This window comes from Protopterus annectens, chromosome 3.part1, assembly GCF_019279795.1.
Source record: "Protopterus annectens isolate FY-2018-M chromosome 3.part1, PAN1.0, whole genome shotgun sequence".
NCBI classification, from domain to species: Eukaryota; Metazoa; Chordata; order Ceratodontiformes; family Protopteridae; genus Protopterus; species Protopterus annectens.
This window is the reverse complement of record NC_056732.1, coordinates 1382017478-1382035752: the sequence shown is the minus strand read 5'-3', so window position 1 is coordinate 1382035752 and position 18275 is coordinate 1382017478. Positions and strand designations below refer to the sequence as shown.

The following is an 18275-nucleotide window of genomic DNA, read 5'->3' as shown; positions in this document are numbered from 1 at the left end:
TGGGTGTAATGAGTGCCGAGTAGAGGGGAACAATGACCTCTTTTTTCCAGGATGAGAACCCTTTTGTGGTGAGGTGTGCCACATAGAAGGATTTCCTGACTACTGTGGCAATGTGATTATCAAAGGAGAGACTACTGTCCACCTGGGTCCCAAGGTCTCATATCACACATTCGGCGTTAAGTAGACTGCCGTTTATGTGGTAGTTCATGGGTACATATTTTTTACCAAAGGGGATGACAAATGCACTTTTTGGCATTGAGCTTGAGGCCATGCCTCTGACACCAGGCATCTGTCTCAGTAAGGCCCTTCTGTAGGATGTCCACATTATTTGGGGACTCGACTGTGGCTCCTAGTTTGCAGTCATCGGCGAACTGAGTTAGCCAGAGGCCTTCTGTGTTTGCCTGTACTTCAGAGAAATAGATACTAAACAGGAGAGGTCCCAGGACTGAACCCTTTGGTACTCCAGTTGTCACTGGTTTGAAGTCAGATTTGGAGTCTGCAACTTTTACAGTGTGGGTTCTGTCAGTGAGCCAGTTAGCAACCCATCTTGTGATTGTAGGGATTTATACCTAGTTTAGTGAGTTTAGCTATGATTCCAGAATGGGGGATGGTGTTGAAAGCCTTGGCGAGGTCAGGATAGGCTGTGTGAACCACCTTACCCTCGTCTGGGTGGGGTCCATAGTTTGGAGGTTACCACTGTCTTTGTTTATGAGTTCCATGATGATATGTTCCATGGCCTTGCAGACCAGGCTCGTCAGGCCAATAGGGTGATAGTTCCCAGGATCAGTGGTGGCTCCCCCTTTGTGGAGTGGGATAACTGTTGCTGTGCGCCATTCAGCGGACACAAAGCCTGAAGTGAGACTATGGTTGAACATGGTGCTTAGGTGGGGAGCCAGTTTGTTCTGAAGTTTGTGTAAAACGCAGCCTGGGATGTTGTCCCATGGAAGCTGTGTTTTTGGTTTTAGAGTGTGCAGCTTTTACCTGCATAGATGTGATTACAGGGACTCTGCGTTCTTCCTGTATAGATATGGGCCCTTTAGGGGGTGAAGTGGGGTAACGTTAGCACTGAGCCTATCTGCCAGGATGTTGGCAATATCAGTTGGTTCTGTAATTTTCGTGCCTTTGTGCTGTAACTCAGAGCAGATCTGGGTGTTGCCATTGAGATTCTTGACATAGCTACAGAATGCTTTGTGGCTGCCCTTAGAATCAGTGGCGATTTTGTTTTCGTAGCTAGCTTTGGAGTATCTTATAAGGGATCTCAGCTTCTTACTGAGCCTGACCAGAGAGCTCCTCCATTCATGAGATTTTATTCTCTTTTGCAACATTTTTTTCCTTCTGTTGTAGAGTTTGTTTATGGCAGGGGATCACCAGATTGGCTTCCTTTTTTTGGAGGATAGCATCTTGGTTCTGTTCGGGATTGCACGATCCATGCACTCGTGTAAGTGCTTATAGAGTGCATTTGTGTAGGATTCCGCAGTCATAACTGTGTTGTCCATCTGCATGGGTGTCATAAAGTTCACCACTTCCGTCTTAAGAAGGATGAAGTTGGCTTTGGAGAAATTTCTTACCATGGTTTCCTTAATGGTGTGTGGGGGCAGGATGCGGATATCTAAGGTGATTAGGTTATGGTCGGATCTGACCAACGAGGAGTTGACTTCAGGTGTGGAACACCGGTCACTCATGTTGGTAATGACTAGGTCTAGGATATTGTTGCCTCTGGTGGGGGTGTGGGTAATTTGATCCAGGGCATTGGAATTTATGAATTCCAGAAAGCATTGAGCAAATGAGTTGGTACATGAGTAGTTTTCCCAGTTAATGGTGGGGTAGTTGAAATCGTCCATTATTAGGGTGTTTGGTTGAACCCTAATATAGGTTCATAGGTAGATACTAGGCCATCTGCCCTAGGGCATTTATAAACCTAGCCAGAGTGTATTTGGCTTCCGCCTCCCTATTAGATTAGCCTACTGTGCCTCTGTAAAGTAGGTCACAGAAGGTACCCTTTTAAGATTAGTTTACTGTGCCTCTGTCTAGCAGGGACACTGGGGAGATCCCAGGGGTGAATTTGCGATTTCCCATCCACGCGTCCAAATTTCGCTTGAAGAGGGTCAGCAAGGGGCTATGTCTAACATGAGTTGGGATTCTATTCCAGAGTGAGGGGAGCCTCTGGGAAAGGAATCTGTCCCTCCAGCATGTCCTATTTATTTTTGTGCTGAGGTTTAGGTCCCTAGAGCGTGTAGCTCTAAGGGACTTGGATTTTTTGAGGTGGAACATGTCCATTAATTCTGGGTTTGACATGGCTTTATACGTCAGGCACAGATCGCCTCTGAACAGGCGGTATGCCACTGAGTAGAGCTGGAGTTTCTTTAACCAGGCAGCATATGGCATCTGTTTGAGCCCTTTCATCCTCTTGGTGAGGTACTTTTGGGGTCTCTCCAGTTGCTGCAGGTGTCAGGTAAGGTACATCCCAAAAGGGACATTGTATTCAATTATGGGCCTGATGAGTGACGAGTAGAGGGGCACAATGACCTCTCTTGATCTAGATGTGAACCCCTTCGTGATAAGGTGTACTATATAGAAGGTCTTTCTAACCACTTTGGCAACGTGATTATCAAAGAAGAGATTACTATCTACGTTGGTCCCCAAATCTCTAATTACTTCTTCCGTGCCAATGGATTACCACCTATGTGGTAATTTGTGGGCACCTTGTTTTTCCCAAAGGGGATGACTATGCACTTTTTAGCATTTAGCTTGAGGCCGTGGCTCTGGCACCAAGCATCTGTCTCTGTGAGACCCTTTTGGAGGATGCTTGTGTCAGCTGGAGATTCGATTATGGCCCCCAGTTTGCAGTCATCTGCGAACTTTGTCAGCCATAATCCCCCTGTGTTAGCCTGAACCTCAGAAAAGTATATACTGAACAAGAGAGGTCCCAGAACTGAGCCCTGTGGGACGCCACTTGTAACTGGTTTGGATTCGGACATGGCACCTGCGATTCTGACCATGTGGGTTGTATCTCTGAGCCAGTTTGCAACCCATCTTGTGATATAGGGGTTGATATTTAAGCTGGTAAGCTTATTTATGATACCCAAGTGGGGTATTGTGTCGAAGGCTTTTGCGATTCCACTTTATTTTCCACTATATCAAGGAAAGAGGAGTGGGAATCCTGGGGCATGGTGGGGAATCTGTAGCAAGCTACAATTTGGATTGCAGTTTTGCCCAGAGTTAGTTGCACTTGGATAACCTCGGATGCATTATTCTGTGCAACTAGCCTGGAGGAGTGGATATCCTTAATGAATATGGACACACCGCCTTTGGTGTTCTGGTCCAGGTTAGATGGCCAAAAAGTGTGGTATGAGTTATAGCCTGGTAATGCAGGGGTGCTCTCTAGAGCCTTGAATCAGGTCTCAGCCACTGTACAGATATCGATATTCTCAGTTTTAGAGTGTGCCTCGAGTGAGTGCATTTTGAGATTTAGACTTCTAACATTGAGTAGCATTACCCTCAGTTTTTGCTTGCCTGTTCCTGTTATGTTGGTGAGTTTGTCATTTGAACCTTGCCTAATAAAGGCACTATAAGGGGTGGCAAGACCCTTTGCCAGTATCTGGAATCCCTTGGGTGACAGGTGCAGGCCATCTTTGGCAAAGCAGCGTGGTCTGTCGACCATGTCGTCCCAGGCAGACAGATACTGGATCCCCTTAGAATGACACCAGAAGCTTAGCCAATTGTTGAAGTCAATCATTTTGTCCTTGTACTGCGGTATCATTCTGGCGATGGCAGGATACTACTCAGGGTTAGGGTCATACCTGCCTGGGCTACAAGATTGGAGAGATCTTCCATGTCTCTTCATGTAGTCCACGGAGGTACGTCTCTGGTCGTTCACACCAACATGGACAATGGCAGAGTTATATCTGTATTTGTTGTGGAGTGACCTGAGTGTGTGGGTTATGCGGCGGATCCTGGCACCCGACAGGCAGCTGACAGTAGCCTTCTCCTTGTTCAGCCTGTTGAGTGGGACATCAGTGTGCCTGACTATAGAGCCACCTATGAGTAGTGTGTTGGGTACATTGTTTTGCCTTATGGGCTGTGGTTTATTGACACACTGAGTCTGTGGGCTGTGTGTCATTTGGGTTGTGTTGGGGGGGTACAGGTTGCTTGCATTTTTGCTTTGGAGGTCTCTGTTGCTTGTGCAGATCATTATTGAGAGCCTGTGCGAATATTTTTGTGTTTCTATGTGTGGAATTTGGTGGTGTAGGTTTAGGGGACAATGTGATGAGTGTGGTGTGGTGCAAGTGTTTACCATCTCCTCTTGACTGTCAAGTTCAGTCTTTGTTGGAGAAAGCTATACCTGCAGTTTGGCTAGATAAGTGCACCTCTCACAGGTTGTGGTGTTCGGTGGTAGGAGGAGAGAGTTGTCTGTGTATATGAGGCAATTGCTACACTGCCCCAAGATGCCCTGATTCATCAGATAGACATGAGAGAACACTGGGAGCCGACCCTTGGACATGCCTGAATAAAAAACTACTTTCCTCTGGACAAGTGAGGAAAGTGAGTATAAGAGCTGTTTTTCTTTAAGCAAGTGAGGAAAGTAAGTGCAAAAACTGTTTTCCTGTAGGTAAAGAGGAAGGTTGAGTGCTGTAGTAATTAGTAGCTTATTTAGTGCTAACAACAAGTTCTGAACAAGTGCTGAGCACGAATAAGCAAATTCAAGTGCTAAAACTAAGAATCTGTACCTGAATCTTGTGGTAGATAGGCTACCTAGTGCTTACCACTCCCACTGATAAGCTACAAGGCTTCTCTCCAACACAGAAAGGCTTGGGGGGCTCAGAAGCTTGCAAACAGTCCTGGATACAGCAAATCTGTATCTGGAGTAGACTAGTTACAGAAAAGATGGGAGACCAGTGCAAACATGGGCTTTTAAACCAGAAAGTTGAAAGAGATGGAAAAACTTCCAAACGGCCAATAAACTACAATTTCTGGGCCAGAAGCCACTCTTGTGGTAGATAGGGATACCTAGTGCTTACCACTCCCACTGATAAGCGAGAAGGCTTCCCTCCAACACAGAAAGGCTTTGGGGGCTTAGAAGCTTACAAACAGTCCTGGTTACAGCAAATCTGTATCTAGACTAGACTAGTTACAGGAAAGGCAGGAAGCAAGCTTAGAATTTTTTTTTGGAAAGTGGAAAGGGAGAAAGGAGAAACAGAATATAATTCAAAATTAAGGACCTAAGTGGCTTGCCCTTCACAAATGTTCTCTTTGTATTAGGTAGAATGAGCTAGTGACACTAGACTGGAATAGAGCTTGATAGAGCTGAACATATGGGGACTGGTAGGAGTGTCTGAAGTCAAAATATGATCTCACTATACTCGGTTGAGTGAGCAGGTGAGATAGCCCCAGGAGGATTGTTTAAAGACAAATTTACAGGAGGGGCAGGAATTCCAAAGCCACCAAGATTAATACCAGAACAAGAGCAGGAAGGGCGAGCAGGAAACTAACTGCAGAGACAGAGAGAGACCACAGTATTCTCTGAAGCAATTGAATAGGAAAATAAATAACTACAGAGAGAGACAGACTACGATATTCAATTAAACAATTAAATAGACAGAAAAGTAAAATGCAGGGTAATCTTTAACACTGCAAGTTTGTACTTAACTCAGCTAGTAATGCAGTTGATTGTAGGTATGTAGCAGAAGCCAAACAACTCAGATACTGAGCAGTAATAAATTCAAAGATATGTTTTGTTAACTATCAGTGAAACATAAGTGCAAAAAGTATACTTGAAGAAGCTTTCTGTATCCAGATGGGTATCAAATCAGTCACAGCCAGGCCACAAGGAGGAGCTAAGATACTGATGGTATTAAATGAAACTTAAAAAAGTATCACTATCTTAGCTTCTCGTTGTGACCTGGCTGTGACTGATTTGATAGCCATCTGGATACAGAAAGCTTCTTTAAGTATACTTTTTTGCACTTATTCTGTTTCATTGAAACTTAACAAAACTGTGCTGCATCTATTTATTTGCTTGATATTGCTGGTCTCTGTGTCTGCGTTTTTGTTTTTCTGTTTTAGTGATAGTTAACAAAACTGTGCTGCATTTATTTATTTGCTTGAGATTGCTTTTCTTGATATCTGTATTTTGTTTTTCCCTTGCCCTCCAGTCCCAGTGTTGTATTCTTAAATTGGTGGCTTTGGAATTGCCCACCCCTGCTGTAAATTTGATTTTGGACACTCCTCCCAGTCCCATCACATTTGCTTACTGTAATTCACTGTGATCATTTGGGAAGGACTTACCCCCCTTGCTGCTTTGATTTTGGACACTCCTCCCAGTCTCATCTCGTCAGCGCATTCTACTGTGTACAGAGAAAGCATTTGGGATGGCCAACCCCCTTAGTTTCTTAATCTTGAATTGTTAAGTTGTCATTCTCACCTTCATTCTTGCTGGATGGGTTCGGAGCCGATCCTCGGCTCCGACTCTGCCTATACTATAGCTCGAGAGCTATTTTTATCGTCTCGAGGCAGCCCTATATCCCACAATACCATGCGCTAACTCCCTAGATCTCGTTTGCCGCTTCGCTGCAAGGTTGCGTTTTTACCGGCTCAGGTCAGTTAAGAACTTTTTGTGTAGTTTTTTAGGTATCAGGTTAGATTTCCCTATCTAATTTTATTCCCCACTGTATTGCCTAATCCTTATATCTTATTAGCTAAAATTTGTTGGCCCTTTCCCCCCACTTTTTTTAGTCAAACGTATAGACGGGCCTTCGGGCCTTAGCTCTTCTATAGTTTTCCTATAGTTTCCCTTTTTTAGTGTGTGTGTGTGATTGCCTTTTAGTCAGCCCTTTAACTTCTCCCCTTGTGTCAGAGTTTGAGTGTGAGTTGTGAGTGCTGACTGTGTTGACTTTTAGTGTCCACCATAATGTCTAAAGACACTAAGATTTCAGGATTCAAGAAGTGTGACTCGTGCTGTCAGAAGATGTCTCTGACAGATGGTCACACTTCTTGTGTTTATTGTTTATGAACCTTGCACCTGCAGGACTCTTGTTCCGTTTGTCACATTTAGTTCAAGAGTCCTGCAGGAGCGCCGTAATAAATTGATTTTTGAAGGGCTTATTGAAGCACGACGACTCCTCGTCTGTCTGACTCGGGGAAGTCGCCCAAGCCCGCCAAACCCTCGGCTCCAGCTTCTGAGTCGACGTCTGGCGGAACCAAAAGTGCTCTGACATCGGCTCCGGTTGGATCCGATGTGAGCAAGACTTTACCCGCTCCGAAACCCGTTTTGGAGCCGACAGCAGTGCGCAAGCGCTCTAGATCGCCCTCAGTAGAGTCCGTTCGATCGGCTCCAGGGTCGCCCTTACTGTCGGAGCAGAGTCATAGGACTCATTCTTCCAGGCTGTCTGACCATGACATTGAGAGGGTGGTCAGTAGACTCCAAGTCCCAGGCACTGGCCCAAATAATTCAAAGTCCATCTCATCAGACTGTGGCTCCCTCGGTACCACTTTCGATTCCTCCTCCGACTCTTCAGTTGAGTTCGGAGCCGGAGTTTGTCGGAACCGGGAACCTGCCCACGTCGGAGCCGATACTACCACCTTCGGCTCCGACGTCGTTAGCTCTCTGACCTCTTCATTGGTGCCGTCCATGGAGAGGTCCGAGCGCCGGGACTCCATCGTCGGCTCCGAGGGGGCGAGTGGCATCGGACCCTTGTCCGACCCCGTTCTCCCTCTCGGAGCATCGGCTCTGGTTAGTTCGGCCCCGACATCATTCTCGGAGCCTTCTCGGTCAGCGCCGGGGGTGGTCCTGGTATCCTCGAAGCCAGGGCTGTCTTCGGTGCCTGATTGGGAGCCTTTGAGGTGATGAGGAGCGTGCTGGATCCGGTGTCCGCTCCAAGGTTGGTTCCTTCAGCTCCTCCCTCTACAGTGCCTGTTACGGTCTCTGGTCATCCTCTTGAAACTGATAGCAGAGATCCAAAGCGCAGGGTACCCACTTTGGGTGTCTCTTCCTCGTGCGAGAGCTCCCCTGAAGTTTCAGGGGAACCCCCTAGGAAAAGAAAGTGCAAGAGGAAGCACGTGGACTCTCCCGAGTCTCTCACTTCGGACACCGACTTGGATGAGTCGGAGGGATCCCCGAGATCCCCCTCTGAGGATGTCTCCTTTTCAGACATCCTAGAGATCCTGAAACAGAGGGGGAATTGGTCCACCCTCAAACCCTCCGAGGACGAGTCTGTTTACCTTGACGCTTTCGGGTCTCGCCCTTCCACCTCCTGGGTGTCCCCTCCTTTCGACCCACTGATGGAAGTAGTGGCCAGAAAGGCGTGGGCAGCTCCTGACTCGATGGAACCTACCCCCCTAGGAGGCCTTCTAAATTAATTTCTGCTCCGGTAGACAAACCATTTCTGACTAAGGGTGTCTTGGTAGATGCTATGGTGGTAGCAGCCGCCACTAAGAAGGAATTAGCTGATCCTTCTGTACCTGTTCATCCTCCTAATAAAGACTCTAGGACTATGGACAGGTACAGTAAGTGGACGTTTGCTTTAGCGACCTTTGCTATGCTGTCGCTGAACTATTTATGTCATTTCACCCGCCTTCAGAGAGATTTGCTCAAAGAACTGGGTGAAACCATACAGGATCCTTCTGCTGCGGGGTATCAGGACAAGATTAACTCCCAGCTGGCTACCCTGAATTCCACTGCCAACTCCTCCATGCGGCTTATCTCTTATGTAGCCGATGGAGAGAGTAGGGCTGCAGGCACAGGTGTTGCATTGAGACTTCACGCCTGGATGCGACTCTGCAATTTTGCTGATCCCGTCAAGGCATCCTTCACCAACACCCCATTTGATGGTTCAGAGTTGTTTGGACCTCAGGTGAAGACTACCCTCACCAGGTGCGAGCAAGATGGTAAGACTCTCTCTGCCGTGGGAGTCCACTTTTCCACACCAACTAGACCATACCCTAATGGTCAGAAGGGTGGAAAGATGTGGTTCCGCAAACCACAGGGAGTCGCGCCTGCCGCCCATGGTGAACTTCCCCCCAGAGGCAGAGGGGGAAACAATAATAGACGCTGCCCCAGGGGCAGAGGGGGTCAACAGAACCAGGGTTCCAGGGAATCCTTCCCTGACCAACCCTTTCAGCATCCCTGAGAAGCTGCCCGACTGTCCACCTTCGGAGGCAGTCGGGGGAAGATTATCTCTGTATTCGGAAGCCTGGCAATCCCTCTCTCAAGACAAATGAGTACAGTCGATCATATCCGAGGGTTACAAAATCCCCTTCATTTCCCCTCCAATCCAATCGCCGAGACCCCTCCCAGACATACCACCTGCACAAAGGGGTCAGGCACAGCTAGAGATAAAAAAGCTGTTAGAAAAAAAGAGTCATCCAGGCAGTCCCAGCAGACCAGCTAGGATCCGGAATTTACTCCAGGTTCTTTTTGGTACCAAAAAAGACAGGAGACTGGAGACCCATTTTGGACCTCAACAGATTGAACAAGTCCGTGCAGAAGACAAAATTTCGGATGGTAACGCTGCTGTCCATTCTGCCCTTCTTGGGCAGGGACAACTGGATGTGCTAGTTAGACCTTCAGGACGCATACTATCATGTAAAGATACACAGGCGCTCCAGGAGGTTTCTCCGCTTCCGGCTGGGAGCCAGTCATTACCAATTCAGAGCCCTGCCCTTTGGTCTCACCACAGCCCCCCGGGTGTTCACCAAATGTTTGGCAGTGGTCACGGCTCATCTGAGACGAAAAGGATTCCAGGTATTTCCATATTTAGACGACTGGCTCATTACCGCTACCACCAAGCAGCATCTTATAGCCAGGGATTACACCATTCGCATTTGCAACAAACTAGGTATTTCCATAAATTTCGCAAAATCCTCCTTGTCGCCTTATCAGTGTATAAACTTCATAGGCGCCGTGTTAAACACCACAGAAATGTCTGCAACATTACCACCTCAGAGAGTGACAGACATACAGCGGAATGTTCAGTTTCTGTTTCAGTCCAACAGAATTCAAGTCAAGTTAGTACTGAAAACATTAGGCCTCATGGCAGTGGCAATTCTCCTTCTCCCTTTAGCCCGCTTCCACGTGAGAATTCTCCAGTGGATGCTTTTTTCTCAGTGGTCCTTTCAACGGCTCCCAATGACTCACAACATTTTGATAACCCCAATTGCAAAAAACACCTCTCCTGGTGGATGGTCTCCCCTCAACTTCTTCAGGGCAGACCCTTTGTGCTTCCCCCTTCAGTTGCCACGGTGACAATGGATGCCTCCCTGATCGGGTGGGGGGGGGGGCACTACCAGGGCAGGACTGTCCAGGGCACATGGCAACAATTAGAATGCCACCTGCACATAAATGTCCTCGAGATGAGAGCAGTGCTTTTATCTTTGCAAGCCCTTCAGGACTCTCTTCCCACGGGGACTATAGCAATTCAAATGGACAATATGTCTGTAGTGTGGTACATAAACAAGCAGGGTGGAACAAAGTCCTACCCCCTATGTCGAGAAGCACTCAGACTTTGGCAGTGGGCGATCTCCTCTCAGCGGTTTCTGATAGCAACGCACATCCCCGGGAGGTCCAACGTCATAGCAGACAGACTGAGCAGAACAATTCTCATGCCTCAGGAGTGGTCTCTAAATCAAGCGGTAGCAGAGAGAAGTTTCCAGAAGTGGGGCCAGCCTTGCTGTGACCTTTTCGCAACACCTCAAAACAGCAAGAGCCTCGACTTCTTCACACTCTTCCCTCTACCAGGCCATCCCCCCAGAGACGCTCTTGTCCACGATTGGCCTTGGGGTCTTCTATACGCTTTTCCCCCCTTTCCATTGATTCCGCAGTTAATTCAGAAAGCAACCGCATTGAGATCCAAAATTATCCTCATTGCCCCGTACTGGCCTCGACAAGTATGGTTTCTGTTCCGGCACCGTCATATACTGGAACAGCCCTGGCATCTGGAACCATCTCCAGACCTTTTAACCCATCTGACGGGCAAGTTGCACCAGTCTCTTCACTCCCTCAACCTCACAGCTTGGTTGCTCCACTTCCAACCTTAGCCAGGCTTCCCTTTATTTCTCTACCTGTCCGTGATATCATTCTTGCCTCCCATAAGTCCAATACTAGGAAGACTTATGCGAGTAAATGGAAGCGTTTTTCGTTCTGGGCAGAAGCTAGGTCCTTAGATCCCTTTAATGCACCAATTCATAAAGTTCTAGATTTTCTGGCGGAGCTTTTTCATTCAGGGTCGTCATCGGCCACTATCAGAGTACAACTAGCGGCCATTGCCAGTTTTCATGTAGGGCTCTCGGAAACCAATATTTTGTCACATAAACTCTGTAAAGCTTTCCTCAAGGGCATCTTCTTGCTCAGACCTCCCATTAAGGATCCTCCTCCACAATGGAATCTAAATTTAGTGTTAACTTCATTAATTCTCCCTCCCTTTGAGCCTGCAGCTTCTTGTTCCCTCAAGCTTCTCTCTCGGAAAAACTCTGTTTTTGGTGGCTATAACATCTGCCAGAAGGGTGTCGGAACTTCAGGCCTTGTCTGTCCGTCCCCCTTATTTGGTTTTTCATAAAGACAGGGTAGCTCTCAGAACAAATCCTTCCTTCCTACCCAAAGTCTCGTCTGAATCAAATCTGAACCACACTATTGACTTGCCTGTTTTCTTCCCAAATTATTCAAACAGGGCTGAACAGAAACTACATTCCTTGGATGTTCATCGTCAACTGCGGTATTATCTAGACAGGACAAAACAATTCAGAAAGTCAGAACAGCTCTTCCTCTCTTATGCTGAAGGAAAGAAAGGACTTCCGGTATCAAAGGTAACTCTTTCCAGATGGTTAGCATCCATAATTACCTTTGTCTACGAGTTGAGACACAAACAACTTCCTTCAAGACCTAAGGCTCATTCAACCAGGGCACTATCAACCTCAACAGCCTTTCAAGCAAGGTTACCATTAGATGCCATTTGTGCAGCAGCTACATGGGCTTCTCAACATACTTTTATTACCCATTACAAACTTGATATAGCCTCCAGAAATAGAGCTGACTTTGGTTCCACCGTACTCAGGAGTCTGTTCCGTTGACCCACCCAGGACCTAGGTGCTAGGGACGCTGTCCCATCCAGCAAGAATGAAGGCGAGAATGATAACTTAACATTAAGAAGTTATGTACCTACCATAACGTTCCATGTTAGTTGTCTTCTTCTCGCCTTCTTTCTTGCGTCCCTCCCTCCTGCCCCCTAGCCTGGACAGACTTGAAGATCTTTGAGTCCTTCTCGTATCATGAGTATTACCAGCAAGAAGACCATATCTTTATATAAAGGCTTATTTTTTGATAACAATAAAACTATACTATGTGTTAGCTGCCAACGAGATCTGGGGAGTTAGCGCATGGTATTGTGGGATATAGGGCTGCCTCGAGCCGGTAAAAATAGCTCTTGAGCTATAGTATAGACCGAGTCGGAGCTGAGGATCGGCTCTGAACCCATCCAGCAAGAAAGAAGGCAAGAAGAAGACAACTAACATGGAACGTTATGGTAGGTACATAACTTCTTCTTATCTTCTGTTTCTTCCCTCTCCACTAAAAAAAATTACACTTTATTCAGCTGCTTTTAATGTACTTATGTTCTTTCAACTTTATTACCTTATTTTTGCCTTGCTGCTTGCTCTTAAGTGTTGAAGTGCTTTTATTCTGCTGTATTTATTACTGCTTGTTAATAGCTTGATTACATTTGTTTGTTATTCTTACCCTGTTAGTTTTGGTTTTAGCACTTGGGCTTCAGACCAGTTATTTTACATTTAAGAAGGTTTTTGTGGTCTACTCTCTTGTGGACAAACCCTTATGAAAACACTCTTTCCGTAAGTCCATCCAAGTTTCAGAACCCTATGTCTGGACAATTCCCATCAGTTTCTCCTGCCAGCCTGGTTGGCATGCGCATACCGAGACAGTGTAGCAACTGCATCATGTTCACTGACCACCCTTTTCTCCTTTCACATAATTCTACTTGTGAGAAATGCATCTATATCAGTAACCTGGAATCCATGCTCGCTGGTGCCATAGTCAGTACTCCTGACAAAGAGGATATTGCCAGCACAAACACCAGACCACCCACATCACATAGCCAAGCACAACACACCCCCACCTATGCAGAGGTCCTCAATAAAGACTTACCTAAACAACAGAGAACTCTAAAATGCACTCACAAACATTCCACACACAGCACCAAACAAGTCACAGACAGCAGACAACACATCAGTGTCTCACAAACACAGCCTATAAGGCATAACAATAAAATTGCACAGCCCGTAAGGCACAACAGTAAACCAAACATACTAGTCATTGGCGACTCATTTGTGAGACAAACCTATGTCCCTCTCACCAGGCTTGACAAGGAGAAGATCACGGTCAGTTGTCTGCCAGGTGTCAAAATCCGCTACATCACGCATGCACTTAAGTCTCTCCACATCAGGTGCAAGTATGACTCTATCATTGTTCACATTGGTGTGAATGACTTGAGACGTACCTCCCTGGACTATATGAAGAGAGACATGCTTTAGCTCAGAGTATGTGTCCCAGGCCCTAAGCAGCATCCTGAAGACTGGAAGGCCTTCAGTGGGTGGCTGTGGAAGGAGACCTCTTGCTTGGGCTATCCCTTCAAATTCTCAGTCTTCATCAGAAGATGTCCCTAGAAAAAAATAAACAGTTAATTATTTTGAGAACAAGGAGACTGTTTCTTTGACTAAAATGTTGTGGTTGCCTTTGCTAGGAGTTTGTTACAGACTTTTAATCCTGGATTTCACGTACCTCATCCTATTTTTATTTTTATTCCTCTACTCCAAAGGAAGAGGATGTTTGTTTGGATGATTTTGATGTGGCCAGAGACAGGATTATGTCACCTGAGGTTTCCATATCTTAAGACTTTGATTCTTTAGACAATGAGCCTGAATTTGAACATATGGAGACTTTCTCCAGAGATAAGGATGTATTTGCTGGGAACAGGTGGATGTTACCCTTGAATTTGGTAGATATTTTTAATTAGAACAAGAAGCCCTGCATAGTACTCCCATTCCTCCTATTCTTCCAGCCGTAGAGGATGCTTTTAATGCTGCCTGCCAAGCTCCTGACTGTCAAGTACCAAAAAAGGCTGATACATTTATAAAGTCCGTCAAACCAACATGTCTCTCTCTCCTTATCTTAGAGCAGACCCAGAAGCTATCCCTCCTACTGCTCCTAATACAAACAGGTGCCTTTCTACCCCTAGCCTAGTTCCTGGATCTTAGAGCAGACACAGGAGCTATCTCCCCTGCTGCTCCTAATACAAACAGGTGGCTTTCTGTCCCTAGCCTAGTCCCTGGATCTTAGAGCAGACCCAGGAGCTATCTCTCCTACTGCTCCTAATACAAACAGGTGCCTTTCTACCCCTAGCCTAGTTCCTGGATCTTAGAGCAGACCCAGGAGCTATCTCTCCTACTGCTCCTAATACAAACAGGTGCCTTTCTACCCCTAGCTTAGTTCCTGGGGTTAACAAAGGTAAACTTCTGGATTGAGAGGATAAGAGATTATTTTCTTCCTCTACTTTAGCCTTCAGAATTCTTAATTGTGTGGGCTATATATATAGATTTATGCTTAAATGTGCCAATAATTTGAGAGAAGTTTCTGCTTCTCAGTCTCCTGAAGAGATGTCCTATTTGAATCATATTGTGGCTAAATCAAGGTACTAAACATGCCTTCAGAATTGTGCGTGATTGTGCTTGGGCATCTGCTTCAGCCACAGTCTTGAGAAGATTTAACTGGGTACGTAACCAAAAGTTTTCAGATGACTTGGTCAGAAATCCTGAGGTCTCTACTTGATGGGAAGATTTTATTTGGGCCTTCTGCTATGCGGGTGGTCAAACAATTGGGTGAAATAGGCAAATTAAAGCAAGGAGTTTCTAGGATTTTTCAGGCCCCCAAGTTCTTTCTGTCCAAATCTTCTTTTTCCTTTATAAGACAAAACAAATGAGCAATGACTCTTTTTAAAAGACAGACACCCAAGAAGAGATGACAGGAGGGAACTTAAGAAAATCCCAAAAAGAAAGGCTCATTCAGGTGCCCTCCTCGGAATGAATGTCAGAAACTAGGTCACCACCATACCCCACTCTGGTCCAGTATCTTTTCCTCTTTCAAAGAAACTTACTCTAAATGCTCCCTTTTGGCAACAGATTGTTTCAGACAAATTGGTTTTGAAAGTGATTCAGAAGAATACAGCTGGCAATGGATAGAAAAGCCTTCTCATTTCGGGGGGATCCCCCTCACCTTCTTAATCATACAGAATTGATTCCTTCAGTGCTCCAGCATGTTTGATGTAGGAGTCATAGTGCATGATGTTCATCGTGCATACAGCTGCAGTCCTAACAGATGGGTTCTCCTGCCGTCAGGCGGGTCCTCGGTCGGCCGAATTCCAAAGTCTAGGTCCGGCGTCAGTTGTCGTCGCTTCTTCCCTGATGTCAGTGCGACAGGGGTATAAAGGAACCAGCCGACACCATTTTCTTCAGTCTTTCTTGCCGCGCAGTGCCCGAAGCTGAAGCAGTTCGCAAGTGCCGGTCGCCAGCTCCTGAGATTACGAAAATTTGGAAACCGAAGTCTTCTTAAAAGCTAAGTACCCCATTGGGGAACCTTTTCTTGCCGAGGTCGCAGGCTCCTCGGCCCACACCCCGACTACAGATACCGAAGCCACTGTCGGCGTTGAAACTCAGAATGTGGACAGGTCCACCTCCACTCAAGGTGTCTTCAGACCTTCCTCTTCTTTCTCTATCAAGGCTTTCACCAAGTCTAAAGCAACCATGCACTCTGAGACCAGCTGCACAGGGCCCATCTCCAGGCCCCATGCCTAAGAAACAGATGCTTAAAATGGCTGAAGATTTAATTACTCTTATCAGAGGTTCTCAGCCCCCTCCGGACAAAAGGCCTAGAGTGGAGGAAGATTCCCCCTCCTCTGATCAGGGCTCCATTATTTCAGAGCACTCTGATGATTAGGAACATTCTTACTCCCCTTTTGAAGACTCTGATGCGGAGGAGTCCATCCCTTCTGTGTCCCCCCCCCCCCCCCCGGGGGATTACTCATTTGGGGAAACTTTGCATACCTTAAGGGAACACTTCCACTGGGAAGGCCAGGATTATTCTGATTCCAAGAAAAGGCTTAGGGAATTTCTCTTACTTCCTCAGCACAGGCCTTTGGCTATACCTCCTGTCTTGGACATCCTAGATGATGTTTACTCGGAGGCCTGCCTTAACCCAGACTCTCTACCTCCAGCTCCAGTTAAGCCTGATAGGTACTAAAGGGTCCCTGACTCACACCAATTTCTATACAAGAGCCATGCTGCTGACCCAGAAACCATCTCACAGGGCCCCAAGGGAGTTAAGGCCTCCATTGCTAAAAATCCATTGCCTTCCGAGAGCGATTCCAGATCCTTAGAAAGGTGGGGAAAAAAGGTATATACCTCTGCTACCTTATCCATGAGGGCCTTAAACTGTCAGTTTCATATGCTAAAATACCAACAGTTTGTTATCACAATTGAAAAGTAAAATGTCACAACCTGAACAACCAGACTTGAAGGAGTTGCAGGACTTGATGCATAGTGCAGAACAAGTGGGTAAGCATACCTTACAATGTGGTTTTGATGCTCTAGAGGCCTCATGTAGAGCTGCTGTTACAGGATCAGTCATACGTAGGCATGCCTGGCTCAAGAAACAAACCTTGCCTGATCATGTCAAAGCTAAATTACTAGACGCTCCTCTTCTAAAGGATGCACTATTTGGTGCTAATGCTGAGGAGGTATTAAGGAAAATGGAGGAAAAGGCTAAATCAATGCAAACTGTGAAAGAATTTCTACAGGTTCAACCCCCACGTTTTAGTAGAAATTGGCCTTCCAAAAATTGGTCCTTTCCTGCCACAGACAGACCCCAAATAGGCAGATACAGGCGCCCGAGGGGCAGAGGACAATCCCAAGGATCGTACAGAGGCAGACAATGGCAAGCTCCTACACAGAGGTGGTGAGGACAACTCGCAATCTATCAGAAAGCAAACCCAATGACTTTCCCCTTTGCATGCCAACCAGGTCTCAAATGGCAGCCCCCTTGGGAGGAAAGCTGGCATTATTTTCAAAAAACTGGCATATTGTCACAAAGGACAAATGTATCCTGGACATTATAAACAAAGGCTACAAATTCCATTTTCACACCCTTCCAAAAATGAGAGGCATGCCAAACCTGCCACACAATCAAAGGGCAGAGGCACAAAGGCAAATTACAGATCTCATAAGCATGAAAGCTAGTCAAGAGGTACCTACGCACGAACAAGGTCAAGGGTTTTATTCCAGGCTATTTCTGGTGCCAAGGAAGGGAAAAGATTGGAGACCTATTCTGGATCTATCCATCCTAAACACATTTCTACTCGTGCCAAAATTCAAGATGCTCACTCTACAGCAGCTTCTTCCCATGCTGGGCAAGGAGTCTTGGCTGGTAACATTGGACCTCAAGGAGGCATACCTGCATGTCCCAATCAGACAAAATTGCAGAAGATACCTCAGATTTCTTGTAGGTTCAACTCATTATCAATTCTCTGCATTGCCCTTTGGCTTATCTACTGCGCCCAGAGTATTCACGAAATGCCTGGCATCAGTAATTGCCTACTGCAGACTTCAAGGGATACAAATATATCCCTATTTGGACGACTGCCTGATTCAAGCGGACAGCAAACACATTCTTCTGAAACATCTGGCTTATGTAATAATGTTATTGAACTCTCTGGGATACACAGTCAACAAAAAGAAATCAAGACCGATACCCCCTCGGAAGATAATTTTCCTGGGTGCCAACTTGGACACAAACACCCAGATGGCCTACCTCACGCCAGAGAAGCAGGGGCAACTAATTCAAAACTTCAGAGCACTAGCAAATTGCACCAGGCTTACTGCAAGGAAAATCCTGCAGGCTCTGGGATTCATGGCATCTTGCATCTTACTAATCCCATGTGCAAAGCTGCATATGAGGAAACTACAATGGTACCTGAAAAACATATGGTCTCAACACAGCCACAGTTTGGAAACAATAATACCACTAATTCCATGTCTGCAAAAGGAATTTCTGTGGTGGGCTTAAGCATGTCAAACAAACACAGGTCTTCCTTTCAGCAAGCCTCAAGCAAATCAAGTCATCACAACAGATGCCTCGGACTACGCCTGAGGGGCGCACATGACAGATCGGTGCATTCAGGGCAAATGGTCCCAAAAAGAAAAGCACCTTCACATCAATCAAAAAA

The 18275-nt window shown here is 46.2% G+C and overlaps 1 protein-coding gene across 1 annotated transcript in view; it reads left to right on the top strand.

Moving 5' to 3' along the window:
- TONSL (tonsoku like, DNA repair protein) overlaps positions 1-18275 on the top strand; it is a 1124870-nt gene that overhangs the window by 260520 nt on the left and 846075 nt on the right. The window lies entirely within an intron of this gene.